Raw genomic sequence first — 24,829 nt, 5'->3', positions numbered from 1 at the left:
TTGCCACCTGGCTTCCACACTTTCTCTCCTGTGACACCCCCACCCTTATCATGGGTGATTTCAACATCCCCATTGCCTCTTCCCTCTCCTCATCTGCTTCTCACCTTTTATCTCTATCCTCCTCTTTCGGCCTCTCGCAGCATACTAACTCTCCAACACATGAAGATGGAAACTCCCTTGACTTGGTCTTCTCCCGGCTTTGCTCAGTGGATGATTTCACAAACTCCCCTCTCCCGCTCTCTGACCACAACCTTCTTTCATTCTCTATCAAGAACTGCCATCCCGCTCAGGTCACCCCCACTTTCCACACTTATAGAAACATACAGGCCATTAACACCCAGAAACTTATGAAGAACTTGCAGTCCTCATTGGCCCCAATCTTCTCCATCTCATGTCCTGATTCTGCTCTGAAGCATTACAATGAAACCTTGCAAAGTGCTCTGGATGAAGCTGCTCCTCCTATACATAAAACAACTCGGCACAGACGGCAACAACCGTGGCACACGCTGCAAACACGTTTCCTGCAGCGGTGCTCCAGGTGCGCAGAACGTCTGTGGAGAGAATCTAATCTACCCGAAGATTTCATCCATTATAAGTTCATGCTAAAGACATACAATTCTGCCCTTCACCTCTCCAAACAAACCTACTTCAACACCCTCATCACCTCCCTGTCCAATAACCCTAAACGTCTCTTTGACACGTTCCAGTCCCTACTCAACCCAAGAGTGCAGGCCCCAACCACGGATCTCCGTGCTGACGATCTGGCCAATTACTTCAAAGAAAAAATTGACCACGTTCGACAGGAAATCATCTCCCAATCTCTTCATACCATGCACTGTCCTCCCTCCCCCACTGCATCTAGTTCACTCTCTGACTTTGAAGCAGTTACAGAATGAAGAAGTAAGCAGGCTCCTTGCATCTTCTCGCCCGACCACTTTGCACCAGTGACCCCATTCCGTCACATCTCCTCCAGTCCCTTTCCCCGGCTGTCACCTCTCACCTAACACAAATATTCAACCTTTCCCTCACTTCCGGTATTTTTCCCTCCTCATTTAAGCATGCCATCATACATCCATTACTTAAAAAACCATCCCTCGATCAAAACTGTGCCGCTAATTATAGACCTGTCTCTAATCTTCCCTTCATCTCTAAACTCCTCGAACGCCTGGTCCACTCCCGTCTTACCCGCTATCTCTCAGATAACTCTCTTCTCGACCCTCTTCAATCTGGCTTCCGCTCTTTACACTCTACTGAAACTGCCCTCACTAAAGTCTCTAATGACCTACTAACAGCTAAATCTAATGGTCACTACTCCATGCTAATTCTCTTGGATCTCTCCGCAGCATTCGATACTGTGGATCATCAGTTCCTCCTCACTATGCTCCGCTCCATCGGCCTCAAGGACACCATTCTCTCCTGGTTCTCCTCCCATCTCTCTGACCGATCCTTCACTGTATGTTTTGCTGGTTCCTCCTCCTCTCACCTTCCCCTTACTGTTGGGGTTCCTCAAGGATCAGTCCTAGGCCCCCTCCTCTTCTCTTTGTATACTGCCCCTATTGGACAAACAATCAGTAGATTTGGTTTCCAGTACCATCTCTATGCTGACGACACCCAATTATACACCTCTTCTCCTGTTGTCACGCCGACCTTTTTAGTAAACACCAGTGATTGTCTTACCGCTGTCTCGAACATCATTTCCTCCCTCTATCTGAAACTAAACCTGTCAAAAACTGAACTCCTCGTGTTCTCTCCCTCTACTAACCTACCTTTGCCTGACATTGCCATCTCCGTGTGCGGTTCCACCATTACTCCAAAGCAACATGCCCGCTGCCTTGGGGTCATCCTTGATTCTGACCTTTCATTCACCCCCCACATCCGATCACTGGCTCGCTCTTCTTATCTGCATCTCAAAAACATTTCTAGAATTCGCCCTTTTCTTACTTTCGATTCTGCAAAAACTCCTACTGTTTCACTTATTCATTCTCGTCTGGACTATTGTAACTCTCTACTAATCGGCCTCCCTCTTACCAAACTTTCCCCACTCCAATCTGTCCTGAATGCTGCAGCCAGGATCATATTCCTCACCAACCGTTACACCGATGCCTCTACCTTGTGCCAGTCATTACACTGGCTACCCATCCACTCCAGAATCCAGTACAAAACTACTACCCTCATCCACAAAGCACTCCATGGCTCAGCACCACCCTACATCTCCTCCCTGGTATCAGTCTACCACCCTACCCGTGCCCTCCGCTCCGCTAATGACCTCAGGTTAGCATCCTCAATAATCAGAACCTCCCACTCCCGTCTCCAAGACTTTACACGTGCTGCGCCGATTCTTTGGAATGCACTACCTAGGTTAATACGATTAATCCCCACAGTTTTAAGCGTACCCCAAAAACGCATTTGTTCAGACTGGCCTACCGCCTCAATGCATTAACCTAACGATCCCTGTGTGGCCTATTTATAATAAAAAAAAAAAAACAATCATGTTCCTCGCATCATGTTTCCATTCACTTTATGCAGTTATTAGCCCTCTGTGTCTGTACTGCTACATACTTAGGCAGGTAACTGGTTCATGCAGCTTTACATGAACACCTGAGCCTTACACTATGGCTCGTCCGAATAACTAAAGCAATTGTTACCATCCACCTCTCGTGTCTCCCCTTTTCCTCATAGTTTGTAGCTTGCGAGCAGCAGGGCCCTCATTCCTCGTGGTATCTGTTTTGAACTGTGATTTCTGTTATGCTGTAATGTCTATTGTCTGTACAAGTCCCCTCTATAATTTGTAAAGCACTGCGGAATATGTTGGCGCTATATAAATAAAAATTATTATTATATAATTATTATTAATGGGTCCATACGACTTGATGATCTCTTTTTATTCCTTTTTGGGAGACTAAGTGACTAAAAAACGGCATTTTTGGAATTTCATTTTTTTCCGTTTCGGTATGAATCGTATGGGATGAATATACCGATGATTAATTTATTTTTATTTTTAGATTTTTCTTATTTTTTACATTTTTAATTGAATCTGTAATATTGCAGCTTTTTGTACAACTACTGATCTACTTCACCTCCTAACAGCGTTGTAGGAGTACAACTATGGCAGACAGAAAGGCCTTCAACAGGTCCCAGTAGCATTGTTCATCCTTCACCTCCTGGTTCATGTACAGAACGCCAGACGTAAAATAAACTAACACACATGTATTGCTATGTAGAAGTGTAAATATACAAGAGGGTAGAATAATTGACTTATGCAAAAGCCCCAGACTGGTGAAACGCACTCATGTTATAGGGAAAGTATTTGAAGATTATATTTGGATTATGACGAGATTCTCACTGAACTAGGGAGGCTTTAAATTAAACCTGCCCTTTAATTGGATCTTTTGTTGCCAACACTCCAAAATTTGCAATCATTATCCCTAATATTTTTAAGGGGTGCCTGCACAGACCGCCCATGTCTGAATGTGACCCCAAGGAGAAGGCCCGCGTCCCTCTACTGGCATCGTCACATTCAGCTAATAGGCATCTCACATCTAGTACCCGCTCTATCCGGGTTTGGTGTGGTCTATGGATTTTGAGATCTGGTTTAATTTGGGGATCTGGATTTGATTTAAAAGGATTATTTGGATTTATTAAAAATAGTATTTTTTACTCCAAGTAATTTCTAAAATCCCCTCCCTCTGTATACAAACCTGGCATCCAGGTTGTCACAATTAGGAAAGTATGTTCTAACGAACCCCACTATATGGCAAACCACATCCTATGGCAGGCGCTCTATTCCAAACCTCGCCCCAGAACAGATCAAACCCCTAGAGACCCCACCCAGGAGAAGACCACATACTCACGAACCGCACCTAACGTCAGGCCACCCTAAGGCAAACCGTACCCCAGAGCAGACCAGACTCAGACAAACCATATACCATAGTAGGCCAGTCTTTTACAAACCTCGCCCAATGGCAGACCACATTACGACAAACCCCATTCCATGGTCGGCAACACTATGACTAATCCCACCCTATTACTAACCCTACCCCAGAGCAGACCAGACGCTGTGTGGTAGATCAGCTCACTCTGCTGCACACAGAGGTAGATACAGGAACACTGTTTCTTTAAATCTTCCACCGGTTTATTATATACATGCGGCATAAACCAGTACAAAGAAAAATAAACATGGCCTTTTGGGCAAAACAGGAAAACAAAACAAAATGTTATACAGTCTGTGCACCTGCAGGAATCTGCCCACTCAGGATTACCAAACTTCATTTTACTACAAACATGAGCACCACTCTGGAGTTAGCCTCTCCAGACATACTGAACAACTAATAACTGAGAATGCTGACTGCTTACCTTCCAAACCCCACCCTCGGGTGGAGATATGGTGAACAACCTCCCACCCGCTCTTTAGTCGTTCAAATCACTGAAGCTAATAGCCTCAGTGAAACATATCCCCCATCCAGCACTTTACCAGTGACTTTGTCACACCTGATCAACCCCCATCCCGGAGAAGACCACATACTGACAAACTGCACCCTTTGTCAGGCCACCCTCTGACTAACCCCTCCCCAGAGCAGACCAAACCCTGACAAACCCCACACCATGGTAGGTCACCCTATGAAAACACTTGCCCCAGGGCAGACCACACCCAGACAAACCCCCTCTCAATGGCATGCCACCCTATGAAGAACCCCACCCAGACAAATCCCATCCCATGGTAGGCCACGCTATAACAAACCATACTCAAGATCACATCCTGACAAACTCTACCCCACGGCAGACCACCCTTGACAATCCCCCAACTCATGGCAGGCTATTCTATGACAAACTTCAACCCAGAGCAGACGGAACCTCTAGAAACCCCACCCCAGAAAAGACCACATACTGACATCATGCCACCCTATGGAAAACCCAAGAGACGACAACACCCAGACTACCCATACGCCATACTATAACAAACACCACCCAAGTGAGGACCAAACCCAGACAAACCCCACTCCATGGAATACCACCCTATGAAGAACCCCACCCAGACAAATGCCATTCTATAGTAGGCCACCGTATGACAAACTGTACCCCAGACCACATCCTGATAAACTTATGATAAACCCTGTCCCAGAGCAGACCAAACCCTAACAAACCCCACCCCATGGAAGTGCAACCTATGACAAACCCTCACCTATGAACAGGCCACTCAATGATAAACCCTGGTACAATGCAGACCCAACCTTGACAAATCCCACCCTACAACAATCCCTGCTCCAGAGCAAACAACATCCTGACAAACCACACCCCATGGTTAGCCATCCTATTACAAAGCTCGCTCTACAGTAAACCATACCCTGGCCAACCACTTTCCAGAGCAGACTAATCATTGACCAACCTAAGCCCATAGCAGGCCACTCCATTACAAACTCCGCCCCACAGTACACCACACCCCTACAAACTACACCCCTCCAGTAGACCACACCCAAACAAACCCCACCCCAGAACAGGCCAACTTCTTACAAACCCCGCCCCAGAACAGGCCAACTTGTTACAAACCCCGCCCCAGAACAGGCCAACTTGTTACAAATCCCGCCCCAGAGGAGGCCACATTGCAACAAACAATACATCCAAACCTTTCACATGTTGGCCATATGCGCCATATCGGTAAATATTAGGTCTTAACTTAAATTCCCACAAACTATTAGAACATTTTCCAGCCGCCTCCTGTTTGTCTTGTAATTTATATAAACCCTGCAATTAACGTGTCAGCCAGCAGTTACCTGGGGTATTGTATTCCTTACCCATCTAGTTAAGTGCTGTCATGTCCGCGCTGATGTGTGTATTTCGAAATATGTCAATCGCAGAGATTTTAACGTAAAAGTTCCAGGAGAATAAAGTGGTTATTACAGATCGCGCTGTTATAATTTACTCAAATAAATATGGTGTCTCTAAATGGACAGGCATTATCTTGTCAAGGCTCTCAGGTTATATCACCTATACTCCAATCAAGGATGACATTTCGGCAGAACTTTAAGGTATATGTCATACCTAAGAGATCTATTAAGACTTCCGTCACCGAGTAATAGCGGCACTCTAGCGCTGACGCAGGTCGGAGATTTTATATTCCTGACTTTTAGTTCACTTTCCTTTTTACCAAAGTGCTAGAAAGTTCATAAAGGCTGTGAGAGGTGTGTAAAAAAACACTACAACCCTCAACATGACCCAACCAGTGAATGGGACCAAATTCCAATTCTATTATGCTCGATATATAGAACACTACAACCCCCAACATAGTCATAAAACAACTGTATTACACGCATTAAAAAACACTACAACCCCCAACAGGATCATAGATCAATGGTATTACATGCTATAAAAAAAAACACTACAACCCCCAACAGGTCCATAAAAGATTTCTATTAAACACTTGTCAACTTGGCGTGGCCACATGCAGTGGTGAAACTAGAATCTGATGGGCCCGATGCAAAATAATAGTAACATAGTAACATAGTTAGTAAGGCCGAAAAAAGACATTTGTCCATCCAGTTCAGCCTATATTCCATCATAATAAATCCCCAGATCTACGTCCTTCTACAGAACCTAATAATTGTATGATACAATAATAGTAACATAGTTAGTAAGGCCGAAAATTCTACGCTGTGAACAAGATTTGAACCTATGCGGGGAAACCCCATTGGATTTCGAGTCCAACGCCTTAACCACTCGGCCATCACAGCCAACCCAAAATGTGCACCCTGGTTCCCTCCCCCCACTGTTAGTCAGATGTATGGACCCTTGTAGCCTTCTAAATCCTATAATCCATCCTGTTATATGTGTTCCCCATTCTGTTATATATGTTCCCCATCCTGGTATATATGTTCCCCATCCTGGTATATATTACCTTCATCCTGTTATACATGCTCCCCATCCTGTTATACATGCTCCCCATTCTGTTATACATGCTCCCCATCCTGGTATATATTACCTCCATCCTGGTATATATTACCTCCATCCTGTTATATATGTTCCCCATCCAGGTATATATTACATCCATCCTGTTATATATGTTCCCCATCCTGGTATATATTACCTCCATCCTGTTATACATGTTCCCCATCCTGTTATACATGTTCCCCATCCTGTTATACATGTTCCCCATCCTGGTATACATGTTCCCCATCCTGTTATACATGTTCCCCATCCTGTTATTTATGTTCCCCATCCTGTTACACATGTTCCCCATCCTGATATACATGTTCCCCATCCTGGTATATATGTTCCCCATCCTGGTATATATGTTCCGCATCCTGGTATATATGTTCCCCATCCTGGTATAGATGTTCCCCATCCTGGTATATATGTTCCCCATCCTGGTATAGATGTTCCCCATCCTGGTATAGATGTTCCCCATCCTGGTATACATGTTCCCCATCCTGTTATACATGTTCCCCATCCTGGTATAGATGTTCCCCATCCTGGTATAGATGTTCCCCATCCTGGTATATATGTTCCCCATCCTGTTATACATGTTCCCCATCCTGTTATTTATGTTCCCCATCCTGTTACACATGTTCCCCATCCTGATACACATGTTCCCCATCCTGGTATATATGTTCCCCATCCTGGTATATATGTTCCCCATCCTGGTATATATGTTCCCCATCCTGGTATAGATGTTCCCCATCCTGGTATATATGTTCCCCATCCTGGTATAGATGTTCCCCATCCTGGTATAGATGTTCCCCATCCTGGTATACATGTTCCCCATCCTGTTATACATGTTCCCCATCCTGGTATAGATGTTCCCCATCCTGGTATAGATGTTCCCCATCCTGGTATATATGTTCCCCATCCTGTTATACATGTTCCCCATCCTGGTATATATGTTCTCCATCCTGGTATATACTGTATGTTCCCCATCCTGGTATAGATGTTCCCCATCCTGGTATATACAGTTAGGGCCAGAAATATTTGGACAGTGACACAAGTTTTGTTATTTTAGCTGTTTACAAAAACATGTTCAGAAATACAATTATATATATAATATGGGCTGAAAGTGCACACTCCCAGCTGCAATATGATAGTTTCCACATCCAAATCGGAGAAAGGGTTTAGGAAACATAGCTCTGTAATGCATAGCGTCCTCTTTTTCAAGAGACCAAAAGTAATTGGACAATGGACTCTAAGGGCTGCAATTAACTCTGAAGGCGTCTCCCTCGTTAACCTGTAATCAATGAAGTAGTTAAAAGGTCAGGGGTGGATTCCAGGTGTGTGGTTTTGCATTTGGAAGCTGTAGCTGTGAGCAGACAACATGCGGTCAAAGGAACTCTCAATTGAGGTGAAGCAGAACATCCTGAGGCTGAAAAAAAGAAAAAATCCATCAGAGAGATAGCAGACATGCTTGGAGTAGCAAAATCAACAGTTGGGTACATTCTGAGAAAAAAGGAATTGACTGGTGAGCTTGGGAACTCAAAAAGGCCTGGGCATCCACGGATGACAACAGTGGTGGATGATCGCCGCATACTTAATTTGGTGAAGAAGAACCCGTTCACAACATCAACTGAAGTCCAGAACACTCTCAGTGAAGTAGGTGTATCTGTCTCTAAGTCAACAGTAAAGAGAAGACTCCATGACAGTAAATACAAAGGGTTCACATCTAGATGCAAACCATTCATCAATACCAAAAATAGACAGGCCAGAGTTAAATTTGCAGAAAAACACCTCAAGAAGCCAGCTCAGTTCTGGAAAAGTATTCTATGGACAGATGAGACAAAGATCAACCTGTACCAGAATGATGGGAAGAAAAAAGTTTGGAGAAGAAAGGGAACGGCACATGATCCAAGGCACACCACATCCTCTGTAAAACATGGTGGAGGCAACGTGATGGCATGGGCATGCATGGCTTTCAATGGCACTGGGTCACTTGTGTTTATTGATGACATAAGAGCAGACAAGAGTAGCCGGATGAATTCTGAAGTGTACCGGGATATACTTTCAGCCCAGATTCAGCCAAATGCTGCAAAGTTGATTGGACGGCGCTTCATAGTACAGATGGACAATGACCCCAAGCATACATCCAAAGCTACCCAGGAGTTCATGAGTGCCAAAAAGTGGAACATTCTGCAATGGCCAAGTCAATCTCCAGATCTAAACCCAATTGAGCATGCATTTCACTTGCTCAAATCCAGACTTAAGACGGAAAGACCCACAAACAAGCAAGACCTGAAGGCTGCGGCTGTAAAGGCCTGGCAAAGCATTAAGAAGGAGGAAACCCAGCGTTTGGTGATGTCCATGGGTTCCAGACTTAAGGCAGTGATTGCCTCCAAAGGATTTGCAACAAAATATTGAAAATAAAAATATTTTGTTTGGGTTATGTTTATTTGTCCAATTACTTTTGACCTCCTAAAATGTGGAGTGTTTGTAAAGAAATGTGTACAATACCTACATTTTCTATCAGATATTTTTGTTCAACCCTTCAAATTAAACGTTACAATCTGCACTTGAATTCTGTTGTAGAGGTTTCATTTCAAATCCAATGTGGTGGCATGCAGAGCCCAACTCGCGAAAATTGTGTCACTGGCCAAATATTTCTGGCCCTAACTGTATGTTCCCCATCCTGGTATAGATGTTCCCCATCCTGGTATAGATGTTCCCCATCCTGGTATAGATGTTCCCCATCCTGTTATACATGTTCCCCATCCTGGTATATATTACCTCCATCCTGGTATATATGTTCCCCATCCTGGTATATATGTTCCCCATCCTGGTATACTGTAGATGTTCCCCATCCTGGTATATATGTTCCCATCCTGGTATACTGTAGATGTGCCCCATCCTGGTATAGATGTTCCCCATCCTGTTATACATGTTCCCCATCCTGGTATATATTACCTCCATCCTGGTATATATGTTCCCCATCCTGGTATATATGTTCCCCATCCTGGTATATATGTTCCTCATCCTGGTATATATGTTCCCCATCCTGGTATACTGTAGATGTTCCCCATCCTGGTATATATGTTCCCCATCCTGGTATATATGTTCCCCATCCTGGTATACTGTAGATGTTCCCCATCCTGGTATATATGTTCCCCATCCTGTTATACATGTTCCCCATCCTGGTATATATGTTCCCCATCCTGGTATAGATGTTCCCCATCCTGGTATAGATGTTCCCCATCCTGTTATACATGTTCCCCATCCTGGTATATATGTTCCCCATCCTGGTATATATGTTCCCCATCCTGGTATACTGTAGATGTTCCCCATCCTGGTATATATGTTCCCCATCCTGGTATAGATGTTCCCCATCCTGTTATACATGTTCCCCATCCTGGTATATATGTTCCCCATCCTGGTATATATGTTCCCCATCCTGGTATACTGTAGATGTTCCCCATCCTGGTATATATGTTCCCCATCCTGGTATAGATGTTCCCCATCCTGGTATAGATGTTCCCCATCCTGTTATACATGTTCCCCATCCTGGTATATATGTTCCTCATCCTGGTATATATGTTCCCCATCCTGGTATAGATGTTCCCCATCCTGTTATACATGTTCCCCATCCTGGTATAGATGTTCCCCATCCTGGTATAGATGTTCCCCATCCTGTTATACATGTTCCCCATTCTGGTATATATTACCTCCATCCTGGTATATATGTTCCCCATCCTGGTATAGATGTTCCCTATCCTGTTATACATGTTCCCCATCCTGGTATATATTACCTCCATCCTGTTATACATGCTCCCCATCGTGTTCTTTAGCGCATAGAAAAAAATGCACAATTTTACTCACCTTCCCTCCGCTCCCCCGCCGTGCAGCGTCCTCTTTTGTGGCCATCAGCTGACCTCAGCGTGCGAGAGACGGGAACACATAACGTCACTGCCATGCGTCCCCAGTCACCGGCCCACCAATGTCAGCTGCTGGCCTCTGATTGGCTTCACAGCTTGTATTGCAGCACATGGACCCCTGCCCCGCAATACACCCCAACGCAATGTGCGTCCAGTTGAGGGAATCGACAGGTCCTTCATCCATGAGGGGCCCGGTCACAACCTCTGTGACCGCAATCGTCACACCCCTGGCCACATGCTACTATACTCTCCGCATACAACACTACAACCCTCAATATGAGCCAGAGACAAGACAAGAAATACATATAATAGCATTATGCTCTGTATATAGAGCAGTACAACCCCCAAAATGACGAGCCCAGAGCACAGGACATGGGGACGGTACAGTGCTACTGTACTCTGCACTTCGAAGACTACAACCCCCAGCATGGCCCTACAGTTCCGCCAGTCTATGGGGCAGGATTATTAATGCTGGGGTGTAATATAACAATTTGCAGTGGTAAGTGGGAGCAGCTGTGGGGTAATCAGTCGCCCGCCCCCATCGGTAATCACAGGCCATGGAACCAGGAGGGTGACAAGTTTCTGGTTAAGCTCAAGCTGCACCCCAGCTGCCAAGAGCGTGCAGAACGCAGCACATGTTCTCCGGCTGTGACACCGGGTCATGCTGTAACTGGCAAGGTCAATTGGAAAATTAGAAGTGTAAAATTTTTGGAATCCTCATGAATGGCCGTTTTTGAGAGAGAGAGAGGAAAAATTATCATAATGATGCAACCGAGCGACATCTACCCCGAGCGGCTCACGTTACTCCGCAGGTCAAGAGAAAGAAACGTTCTGCAAACACTCCGTTCAGCCGGACTAAATACGAGAGGCGCGAGCTGCCGAAAAGAGATCTGCATTGGACAAGGGGGATTCCAAATGTAGTGTAAAAGATTCACAATACTATGAATGACTGACAAGTGGAAGGCCGTGTTCACACGTAGCGTACAGGCTGCGCCTTTTCTGCTGCTTTTTATTGTCTGTTTTCTACAATATTCTCTGATTTTTACATTTTTGATGCGTTTTGCTCTTTATTTGACGCTCTGTATTTTAGTACAGTAAAGCTTTGATTTTGCAATTAAAATGCATTTTTAACAAGCTGACCATAGAATCCTGAAAGGTAAAAAAAATCACCAAGAGCACAGTTTTCAGTGCACAGTTGGTAGAGGTTTTTAAGAAATCACAGCTGCTTTGCCGGAACTGTTCGTCTATGTTCGCACCATGAGCTTTTGGTCAGTTTTTGATCTTGCAGATTTTCTGCTCTATTTCTGCAAGCATTAAGTAAAATAGGTCACTTGGATTTTTTTAGAAATTACGCAGCCTAAAAAAAAATCTGCAAAAACTCATTATGGGAACGTAGCATTAGGCTGTCTGCACACGTTGCGTTTTTGTCGCATTTTTTCTGCACAGTTTAGTCACAAAACCTGAAGGTTTTCTCCGGTGCCAGCAAAGTGAATGAGAATCCTCAAGTCTCTTGCACACTGTCCTTATTTTTTGCCTTGCAGATTTTGAGCAGCGTCTGCAGTGTGTCAATTCAGTCTGTGTTTTTGCTGCAGATTTCATCCAAAGTAATGAGTGGGCAAAATCTGCGCCAAAAGCACATGTAAAAAAAAAGCACCAAAAACGCATAAAAATTCCTGCAAAAATGCATTTATTTTAAACTGTGTTTTTTTTTCTGCCAAGAGATGCAGGAATGATGCAGAAATTTCTGCACCAAATACTTCATGTGTGCACATAGCATTAAACACAACAGATTTTCAGAACAAAAAAAATCAGTGTTTACACTGTCAAACATGGACCTGGTTTTCTAAGGGTATGTTCACACGTTCCTGATTTCCATCCTTTTTTTTTCAGGACTGAAACCGCAGCTCTTTGCAGAAAACGCAGGTCCTTTTTTTGGTGCTTTTTTGGTGCTTTTTTGGTGCGTTTTTGATGCGTTTTTTAATGCGTTTTTTTATGCAGTTTTCTATGCAGAGTCTGTGTGTTTTATAGGAAGTTTTTTAGGGTTAAAATGGCTGAAAATACCCTAACCCTACCCCTAACCCTAACCCTACCCCTAACCCTACCCCTACCCCTAACCCTAACCCTAACCCTACCCCTAACCCTAACCCTACCCCTAACCCTACCCCTAACCCTAACCCTAACCCTACCCCTAACCCTAACCCTAACCCTACCCCTAACCCTAACCCTATTCTAACCTTAGTGGAAAAAAAAAAAAATTCTTAATTTTTTTATTGTCCCTACCTATGGGGGTGACAAAGGGGGGGGGTGTCATTTACTATTTTTTTATTTTGATCACTGAGATAGGTTATATCTCAGTGATCAATATGCACTTTGGAACGAATGTGCCGGCCAGCAGATTCGGCGGGCGCACTGCGCATGCGCCCGCCATTTTGCAAGATGGCGGCGCCCAGGGAGAAGACGGCCGGACGGACAACGGGAGGCCGGGTAAGTATAAGGGGGGGAGATTAGGGCACGGGGGGGCATCGGAGCACGGGGGGGGCATCGGAGCACGGGGGTGGCATCGGAGCACGGGGGTGGGCATCGGAGCATGGGGGGGTGGGATCGGGGCAGCCACACTCCGCCCACGCACTTCCGCCCGCTTCCCCGCACTTCCTGCTGCAGCGGTTCGGCACCACAAACCGCAATAAAACCCGCAGATATATTTTTGATCTGCGGGTTTTACTGCGGGTTTGACCTCACAATGGAGGTCAATGGGTGCAGAACCGCTGCGGCTCCGAAAAAAGAAGTGACATGGTACTTCTTTTTTACCGCGGCTATTCAGCGCGGCTTTTTTTCCCGATTCCCGCATCATGTGCACAGTGGTTCCTGTTTTCCATAGGGTACAGTGTACTGTACCCTGCATGGAAAACAGCTGCGGAACCGCAGAAAAAAACGCACTGTGTGAACATGGCTTAAGGCTGCCGTCACACTAACAGTATTTGGTCAGTATTTTACATCAGTATTTATAAGCCAAAACCAGGAGTGGAACAAATAGAGGAAAAGTATAATAGAAACATATGCACCACTTCTGCATTTATCACCCACTCCTGGTTTTGGCTACAAATACTGATGTAAAATACTGACCAAATACTGATCGTGTGACCGCAGCCTAACTGTTGCCTCCATTCTGCAAAAACTGTAGTTGAATCAAATATGTTAATTAGGGACATGCCAAACCAGTGGAAGGGAATGGAGCTCTGAGCCACTTAGCCACGCCCAAGGTGCATCAGCCACGCCCAGGGTGCATCAGCCACGCCCAGAGTGCATCAGCCACGCCCAGGGTGCATCGGCCACGCCCAGGGTGCATCGGCTATGCCTGGGGTGCATTGGCAACGCCCAGAGTGCATTGACTACACCCAGGGTGCATCGGGCGCCCTAATTAGCATATTTGATTAAACTTCAGTTTCTGCAGAATAGAGGCAGCGATAAGAGCACTAAAGGTGACATTTTTATTGGGGCTATATCCAGTGCTAGAATGAGGAGCATTGGGCACACACAAGGATTTGATTCTGAGGGCCGACCTTTCTTTAAAAATTAGGAGGATCTTTCGCTTCGCTGTCACTGAAGTTCATTGCACTCTCACTTCTCATGAACTACAGTATATACAGTCCAAATTTCCATTCGATAAATCGTCTCTTTTAACAGTTACAACAATTTTTCAGGGTAAAGTAATGAGTTAATCCCTCTGTATAATACTGCTTTCCATATACAACGTTCAATAACATAACTATATATTAGTAACATAGTAACATAGTAACATAGTTAGTAAGGCCGAAAAAAGACATTTGTCCATCCAGTTCAGCCTATATTCCATCATAATAAATCCCCAGATCTACGTCCTTCTACAGAACCTAATTGTATGATACAATATTGTTCTGCTCCAGGAAGACATCCAGGCCTCTCTTGAACCCCTCGACTGAGTTCGCCATCACCACCTCCTCAGGCAAGCAATTCCAGATTCTCACTGCCCTAAGAGTAAAGAATCCTCTTCTATGTTGGTGGAAAAACCTTCTCTCCTCCAGACGCAAAGAATGCCCCCTTGTGCCCGTCACCTTCCTTGGTATAAACAGATCCTCAGCGAGATATTTGTATTGTCCCCTTATATACTTATACATGGTTATTAGATCGCCCCTCAGTCGTCTTTTTTCTAGACTAAATAATCCTAATTTCGCTAATCTATCTGGGTATTGTAGTTCTCCCATCCCCTTTATTAATTTTGTTGCCCTCCTTTGTACTCTCTCTAGTTCCATTATATCCTTCCTGAGCACCGGTGCCCAAAACTGGACACAGTACTCCATGTGCGGTCTAACTAGGGATTTGTACAGAGGCAGTATAATGCTCTCATCATGTGTATCCAGACCTCTTTTAATGCACCCCATGATCCTGTTTGCCTTGGCAGCTGCTGCCTGGCACTGGCTGCTCCAGGTAAGTTTATCATTAACTAGGATCCCCAAGTCCTTCTCCCTGTCAGATTTACCCAGTGGTTTCCCATTCAGTGTGTAATGGTGATATTGATTCCTTCTTCCCATGTGTATAACCTTACATTTATCATTGTTAGACCTCATCTGCCACCTTTCAGCCCAAGTTTCCAACTTATCCAGATCCATCTGTAGCAGAATACTATCTTCTCTTGTATTAACTGCTTTACATAGTTTTGTATCATCTACAAATATCGATATTTTACTGTGTAAACCTTCTACCAGATCATTAATGAATATGTTGAAGAGAACAGGTCCCAATACTGACCCCTGCGGTACCCCACTGGTCACAGCGACCCAGTTAGAGACTATACCATTTATAACCACCCTCTGCTTTCTATCACTAAGCCAGTTACTAACCCATTTACACACATTTTCCCCCAGACCAAGCATTCTCATTTTGTATACCAACCTCTCGTGCGGCACGGTATCAAACGCTTTGGAAAAATCGAGATATACCACGTCCAATGACTCACCGTGGTCCAGCCTATAGCTTACCTCTTCATAAAAACTGATTAGATTGGTTTGACAGGAGCGATTTCTCATAAACCCATGCTGATATGGAGTTAAACAGTTATTCTCATTGAGATAATCCAGAATAACATCCCTCAGAAACCCTTCAAATATTTTACCAACAATAGAGGTTAGACTTACTGGCCTATAATTTCCAGGTTCACTTTTAGAGCCCTTTTTGACTATTGGCACCACATTTGCTATGCGCCAGTCCTGCGGAACAGACCCTGTCGCTATAGAGTCCCTAAAAATAAGAAATAATGGTTTATCTATTACATTACTTAGTTCTCTTAGTACTCGTGGGTGTATGCCATCCGGACCCGGATTAGGAGCTGTGCAGCCCATCACACTGTATATAGGCAACTGTGGGGACATTATACTATATATAGGAGACTGTGAGGACATCGTACTGTACATAGAGAGTTGTGGGAATTTCATACTCTATATACGCATGTGTGGGGGCGTTAAACTATATATTGAGGCTGTAGGGGCATCATACTGTATGTAGGGAGCTATGGGGCATCATACTGTATGTAGGGAGCTATGGGGCATCATACTGTATATATACGAGCTCTGGGGACATCATACTGTATATAGGGAGCTCTGGGGGCATCATACTGTATATAGGGAGCTGTGGGGGCATCATACTCTATAGGGATCTGTGGAGGCATTATACTCTATATAGGAGCTGTGGGCGCATCATAATGTATATAGTGAGTTATGGGCACATCATACTGTATATAGGAAGTAGTCGGATTATCATAGTCTACATAGAGAGCTGTGGGGGCATCACACTATATATAGTGAGCTGTGGGGCATCATACTGTATATAGGGAGCTGTGGGGGCATCACACTGTATATAGGGAGCTGTAGGGGGCATCGTACTGTATATAGGGAGCTGTGGGGGCATCATACTGTATATAGAGAGTTGTAGGAATATCATACTCTAATATAGGCATCTCTGGGGGCATTATACTATATTTAGGAAGCTGGGGGGCATCATACTGTATTTACTGTATTTACGTACCTGTGGGGCATTATACTGTATATAGGGAGTTGTGGGGGCATCATACTGTATTTAGGTACCTGTGGGGCATTATACTGTATATAGGGAGCTGTGGGGGCATCATACTGTATATAGGGAGCTGTGGGGGCATCATACTGTATGTAGGAAGCTGTGGGGGCATCATACTGTATATAGGAAGCTGTGGGGGCATCATACTTTATATAGGGGGGCTGTGGGGGCATGATCATACTGTATATAGGAAGCTGTGGGGGCATCATGCTGTATATAGGAAGCTGTGGGGGCATCATACTGTATATAGGGAGCTGTGGGGCATCATACTGTATATACGGAGCTGTGGGGGCATCATACTATATATATGGGCTGTGGGGGCATCATACTGTATATAGGTACCTGTGGGGCATCATACTGTATATAGGGAGCTGTGGGGGCATCATACTGTATTTAGGTACCTGTGGGGCATTATACTGTATATAGGGAGCTGTGGGGGCATCATACTGTATATAGGGAGCTGTGGGGGCATCATACTGTATATAGGAAGCTGTGAGGGCATCATACTGTATATAGGAAGCTGTGGGGGCATCATACTTTATATAGGGGGGCTGTGGGGGCATGATCATACTGTATATAGGAAGCTGTGGGGGCATCATACTGTATATAGGAAGCTGTGGGGGCATCATACTGTATATAGGGAGCTGTGGGGCATCATACTGTATATAGGGAGCTGTGGGGGCATCATACTATATATATGGGCTGTGGGGGCATCATACTGTATATAGGTACCTGTGGGGCATCATACTGTATATAGGGAGCTGTGGGGGCATCATACTGTATATATGGGCTGTGGGGGCATCATACTGTATTTAGGTACCTGTGGGGCATCATACTGTATATAGGAAGCTGTGGTGGCATCATACTGTATATAGGGGGCTGTGGGGGCATCAAACTGTATATAAGGGCTGTGAAGGCATCATACTGTATTTAGGTACCTGTGGGGCATCATACTATATATAGGAAGCTGTGGGGGCATCATACTGTATATAGGGAGCTGTGGGGGCATCATACTGTATATAGGAAGCTGTGAGGGCATCATACTGTACATAGGAAGCTGTGGGGGCATCATACTTTATATAGGGGGGCTGTGGAGGCATGATCATACTGTATATAGGAAGCTGTGGGGGCATCATACTGTATATAGGAAGCTGTGGGGGCATCATACTGTATATAGGGAGCTGTGGGGCAATCATACTATATATATGGGCTGTGGGGGCATCATACTGTATATAGGTACCTGTGGGGCATCATACTGTATATAGGGAGCTGTGGGGGCATCATACTGTATATATGGGCTGTGGGGGCATCATACTGTATTTAGGTACCTGTGGGGCATCATACTGTATATAGGAAGCTGTGGTGGCATCATACTGTATATAGGGGGCTGTGGGGGCATCAAACTGTATATAAGGGCTGTGAAGGCATCATACTGTATTTAGGTACCTGTGGGGCATCATACTATATATAGGAAGCTGTGGGGGCATCATACTGTATATAGGGAGCTGTGGGGGCATCATATTGTATATAGGGAGCTGTGGGGGCATCATACTGTATTTAGGGGGCTGTTGGGACATCAAACTGTATATAGGGAGCTGTGGGTACATCATATTGTATATAGGGAGCTGTGGGGCATCATACTGTATATAGGAAGCTGTGGGGGCATCATACTGTATATAGGGAGCTGTGGGGGCATCATACTGTATATAGGAAGGTGTGGGGGCATCAAACTGTATATAGGGAGCTGTGGGGGCATCATACTGTATATAGGGAGCTGTGGGGGCATCATACTGTATGTAGGGAGCTGTGGGGGCATCATACTGTATATAGGGAGCTGTGGGGGCATCATACTGTATATAGGGAGCTGTGGGGGCGTCATACTGTATATAGGGAGCTGTGGGGGCGTCATACTGTATATAGGAAGGTGTGCGAATATCAGACTGTATATAACATAGTAACATAGTAACATAGTTAGTAAGGCCGAAAAAAGACATTTGTCCATCCAGTTCAGCCTATATTCCATCATAATAAATACCCAGATCTACGTCCTTCTACAGAACCTAATAATTGTATGATACAATATTGTTCTGCTCCAGGAAGACATCCAGGCCTCTCTTGAACCCCTCGACTGAGTTCGCCATCACCACCTCCTCAGGCAAGCAATTCCAGATTCTCACTGCCCTAACAGTAAAGAATCCTCTTCTATGTTGGTGGAAAAACCTTCTCTCCTCCAGACGCAAAGAATGCCCCCTTGTGCCCGTCACCTTCCTTGGTATAAACAGATCCTCAGCGAGATATTTGTATTGTCCCCTTATATACTTATACATGGTTATTAGATCGCCCCTCAGTCGTCTTTTTTCTAGACTAAATAATCCTAATTTCGCTAATCTATCTGGGTATTGTAGTTCTCCCATCCCCTTTATTAACTTTGTTGCCCTCCTTTGTACTCTCTCTAGTTCCATTATATCCTTCCTGAGCACCGGTGCCCAAAACTGGACACAGTACTCCATGTGCGGTCTAACTAGGGATTTGTACAGAGGCAGTATAATGCTCTCATCATGTGTATCCAGACCTCTTTTAATGCACCCCATGATCCTGTTTGCCTTGGCAGCTGCTGCCTGGCACTGGCTGCTCCAGGTAAGTTTATCATTAACTAGGATCCCCAAGTCCTTCTCCCTGTCAGATTTACCCAGTGGTTTCCCGTTCAGTGTGTAATGGTGATATTGATTCCCTCTTCCCATGTGTATAACCTTACATTTATCATTGTTAAACCTCATCTGCCACCTTTCAGCCCAAGTTTCCAACTTATCCAGATCCATCTGTAGCAGAATACTATCTTCTCTTGTATTAACTGCTTTACATAGTTTTGTATCATCTGCAAATATCGATATTTTACTGTGTAAACCTTCTACCAGATCATTAATGAATATGTTGAAGAGAACAGGTCCCAATACTGACCCCTGCGGTACCCCACTGGTCACAGCGACCCAGTTAGAGACTATACCATTTATAACCACCCTCTGCTTTCTATCACTAAGCCAGTTACTAACCCATTTACACACATTTTCCCCCAGACCAAGCATTCTCATTTTGTGTACCAACCTCTTGTGCGGCACGGTATCAAACGCTTTGGAAAAATCGAGATATACCACGTCCAATGACTCACCGTGGTCCAGTCTATAGCTTACCTCTTCATAAAAACTGATTAGATTGGTTTGACAGGAGCGATTTCTCATAAACCCATGCTGATATGGAGTTAAACAGTTATTCTCATTGAGATAATCCAGAATAACATCCCTCAGAAACCCTTCAAATATTTTACCAACAATAGAGGTTAGACTTACTGGCCTATAATTTCCAGGTTCACTTTTAGAGCCCTTTTTGAATATTGGCACCACATTTGCTATGCGCCAGTCCTGCGGAACAGACCCTGTCGCTATAGAGTCCCTAAAAATAAGAAATAATGGTTTATCTATTACATTACTTAGTTCTCTTAGTACTCGTGGGTGTATGCCATCCGGACCCGGATTAGGAGCTGTGCAGCCCATCACACTGTATATAGGCAACTGTGGGGACATTATACTATATATAGGAGACTGTGAGGACATCGTACTGTACATAGAGAGTTGTGGGAATTTCATACTCTATATACGCATGTGTGGGGGCGTTAAACTATATATTGAGGCTGTAGGGGCATCATACTGTATGTAGGGAGCTATGGGGCATCATACTGTATGTAGGGAGCTATGGGGCATCATACTGTATATATACGAGCTCTGGGGACATCATACTGTATATAGGGAGCTCTGGGGGCATCATACTGTATATAGGGAGCTGTGGGGGCATCATACTCTATAGGGATCTGTGGAGGCATTATACTCTATATAGGAGCTGTGGGGGCATCATAATGTATATAGTGAGTTATGGGCACATCATACTGTATATAGGAAGTAGTCGGAATATCATAGTCTACATAGAGAGCTGTGGGGGCATCACACTGTATATAGTGAGCTGTGGGGCATCATACTGTATATAGGGAGCTGTGGGGGCATCACACTGTATATAGGGAGCTGTAGGGGGCATCATACTGTATATAGGGAGCTGTGGGGGCATCATACTGTATATAGAGAGTTGTAGGAATATCATACTCTAATATAGGCATCTCTGGGGGCATTATACTATATTTAGGAAGCTGGGGGGCATCATACTGTATTTACTGTATTTACGTACCTGTGGGGCATTATACTGTATATAGGGAGTTGTGGGGGCATCATACTGTATTTAGGTACCTGTGGGGCATTATACTGTATATAGTGAGCTGTGGGGGCATCATACTGTATATAGGGAGCTGTGGGGGCATCATACTGTATGTAGGAAGCTGTGGGGGCATCATACTGTATATAGGAAGCTGTGGGGGCATCATACTTTATATAGGGGGGCTGTGGGGGCATGATCATACTGTATATAGGAAGCTGTGGGGGCATCATGCTGTATATAGGAAGCTGTGGGGGCATCATACTGTATATAGGGAGCAGTGGGGCATCATACTGTATATACGGAGCTGTGGGGGCATCATACTATATATATGGGCTGTGGGGGCATCATACTGTATATAGGTACCTGTGGGGCATCATACTGTATATAGGGAGCTGTGGGGGCATCATACTGTATTTAGGTACCTGTGGGGCATTATACTGTATATAGGGAGCTGTGGGGGCATCATACTGTATATAGGGAGCTGTGGGGGCATCATACTGTATATAGGAAGCTGTGAGGGCATCATACTGTATATAGGAAGCTGTGGGGGCATCATACTTTATATAGGGGGGCTGTGGGGGCATGATCATACTGTATATAGGAAGCTGTGGGGGCATCATACTGTATATAGGAAGCTGTGGGGGCATCATACTGTATATAGGGAGCTGTGGGGCATCATACTGTATATAGGGAGCTGTGGGGGCATCATACTATATATATGGGCTGTGGGGGCATCATACTGTATATAGGTACCTGTGGGGCATCATACTGTATATAGGGAGCTGTGGGGGCATCATACTGTATATATGGGCTGTGGGGGCATCATACTGTATTTAGGTACCTGTGGGGCATCATACTGTATATAGGAAGCTGTGGTGGCATCATACTGTATATAGGGGGCTGTGGGGGCATCAAACTGTATATAAGGGCTATGAAGGCATCATACTGTATTTAGGTACCTGTGGGGCATCATACTATATATAGGAAGCTGTGGGGGCATCATACTGTATATAGGGAGCTGTGGGGGCATCATACTGTATATAGGAAGCTGTGAGGGCATCATACTGTATATAGGAAGCTGTGGGGGCATCATACTTTATATAGGGGGGCTGTGGAGGCATGATCATACTGTATATAGGAAGCTGTGGGGGCATCATACTGTATATAGGAAGCTGTGGGGGCATCATACGGTATATAGGGAGCTGTGGGGCATCATACTGTATATAGGGAGCTGTGGGGGCATCATACTATATATATGGGCTGTGGGGGCATCATACTGTATATAGGTACCTGTGGGGCATCATACTGTATATAGGGAGCTGTGGGGGCATCATACTGTATATATGGGCTGTGGGGGCATCATACTGTATTTAGGTACCTGTGGGACATCATACTGTATATAGGAAGCTGTGGTGGCATCATACTGTATATAGGGGGCTGTGGGGGCATCAAACTGTATATAAGGGCTGTGAAGGCATCATACTGTATTTAGGTACCTGTGGGGCATCATACTATATATAGGAAGCTGTGGGGGCATCATACTGTATATAGGGAGCTGTGGGGGCATCATATTGTATATAGGGAGCTGTGGGGGCATCATACTGTATTTAGGGGGCTGTTGGGACATCAAACTGTATATAGGGAGCTGTGGGTACATCATACTGTATATAGGGAGCTGTGGGGCATCATACTGTATATAGGAAGCTGTGGGGGCATCATACTGTATATAGGGAGCTGTGGGGGCATCATACTGTATATAGGAAGGTGTGGGGGCATCAAACTGTATATAGGGAGCTGTGGGGGCATCATACTGTATATAGGGAGCTGTGGGGGCATCATACTGTATATAGGAAGCTGTGGGGGCATCATACTGTATATAGGGAGCTGTGGGGGATTCATACTGTATATAGGGAGCTGTGGGGGCATCATACTGTATTTAGGTACCTGTGGGGGCATCATACTGTATATAGGGGGCTGTGGGTACATCATACTGTATATAGGGAGCTGTGGGGCATCATACTGTATATAGGAAGCTGTGGGGGCATCATACTGTATATAGGGAGCTGTGGGGGCATCATACTGTATATAGGAAGGTGTGGGGGCATCATACTGTATATAGGGAGCTGTGGGGTCATCATACTGTATATAGGGAGCTGTGGGGGCATCATACTGTATATAGGAAGCTGTGGGGGCATCATACTGTATATAGGGAGCTGTGGGGGATTCATACTGTATATAGGGAGCTGTGGGGGCATCATACTGTATATAGGGGGCTGTTGGGGCATCATACTGTATATAGGGAGCTTTGGGGGCATCATACTGTATATAGGGAGCTGTGGGAGCGTCATACTGTATATAGGGAGCTGTGGGGGCATCATACTGTATATAGGGAGCTGTGGGGGTGTCATACTGTATGTAGGGAGCTGTGGGGGCATCATACTGTATATAGGGAGCTGTGGGGGCATCATACTGTATATAGGGAGCTGTGGGGGCGTCATACTGTATATAGGGAGCTGTGGGGGCGTCATACTGTATATAGGAAGGTGTGCGAATATCAGACTGTATATAGGGAGTTTTACAGGAAATCATCATGCTGTATATAGTGAGTTCAATGTCTTGGGTTGAGGGATCCTGACCTGACATCACCAGTGTAATTGATAACTTATCTCGCTTTGTATCTGTGACATAACTTGTATCCGCTATAACAATGACAATGTTCTATATTCTGTAGTTTATCATCTCACATCTATCAGACGCCCCATCACGTTCCTCTCTCCGTGTGTGTGAATAAAAACAGCAAGCACCAAATGATTTCCAATGAAGACTCGCTGGCCTCTCTCCAGGATCATTAGCGCACGGTGCGGCCGGCGCGGTCCAGACCTCGCTTTTATAAACTTGTCACAGCCAGCAGAACTTCACACGAGCCATTTGGGCTAATTGACAACATTGGGAAGAATTCTTCGTAATTTTGTCTAACTTGCTAGACATTGTAGACATGGTGTCCTCAGTGGCCCTTCTGCCACACAGGATGCCCCTTATGCCTGACATGATACTTTCCCGACAGCCATTAGTCCCATAGTACCGGCCAACACTGCCCCATTGAAGTGTATGTAGCCCAGCTGCAATACCAGGGACAACCGACGGTCAGCGGTAGCGCTGTTTCTGAAAGGGAATATATTTTATGGCTGTGATCACTTAAAGGGATTTTATAAACGTAGAAAAACATGCCTCCTTTTGTCCAGAAACAGCGCCACATCCGTCTACAGGTTGTGTGAGGTATTGCAGCTCAGATCCATTGACGTGGACAGGTGTGGCCCTGTTTATAGTAGAAAGTAACCACGTTTTCCAACTCCTGGACAACCCCTTTAAGCACTTATATGTTAACCACCCAATTATTTCCCACTCACAGGAAATAATAATTTTCCAACCAGATATCTCCGCTGTTGATTAAAACTGGCAATTATGTTGGAGACTGGATAATGTACCGAGTTATTTAATATATATCACTATAATTGGATGTGTCAATTTGTGCAGAGTAGAAAAACCTTAGCAGGAAACCATCAGTAAGTAGGCTAGCTGCATCCAGAGAGTGTGTACAGAATACGTAATAATTGCATTAAATA

The 24,829-nt window shown here is 44.8% G+C and overlaps 1 protein-coding gene and 1 non-coding gene across 7 annotated transcripts in view; both read right to left on the bottom strand.

Moving 5' to 3' along the window:
• DYNC1I1 (dynein cytoplasmic 1 intermediate chain 1) overlaps positions 1 to 24,829 on the bottom strand; it is a 459,873-nt gene that overhangs the window by 274,280 nt on the left and 160,764 nt on the right. The window lies entirely within an intron of this gene.
• TRNAS-CGA (transfer RNA serine (anticodon CGA)) lies at positions 6,644 to 6,725 on the bottom strand. Its single transcript has one exon. It is a non-coding gene; the product is annotated as a tRNA-Ser (tRNA).

This window comes from Ranitomeya imitator, chromosome 6, assembly GCF_032444005.1.
Source record: "Ranitomeya imitator isolate aRanImi1 chromosome 6, aRanImi1.pri, whole genome shotgun sequence".
NCBI lineage: Eukaryota > Metazoa > Chordata > Amphibia > Anura > Dendrobatidae > Ranitomeya > Ranitomeya imitator.
Note: the sequence above shows the minus strand (reverse complement) of the source record. Positions and strands in the feature narration are given on the sequence as shown.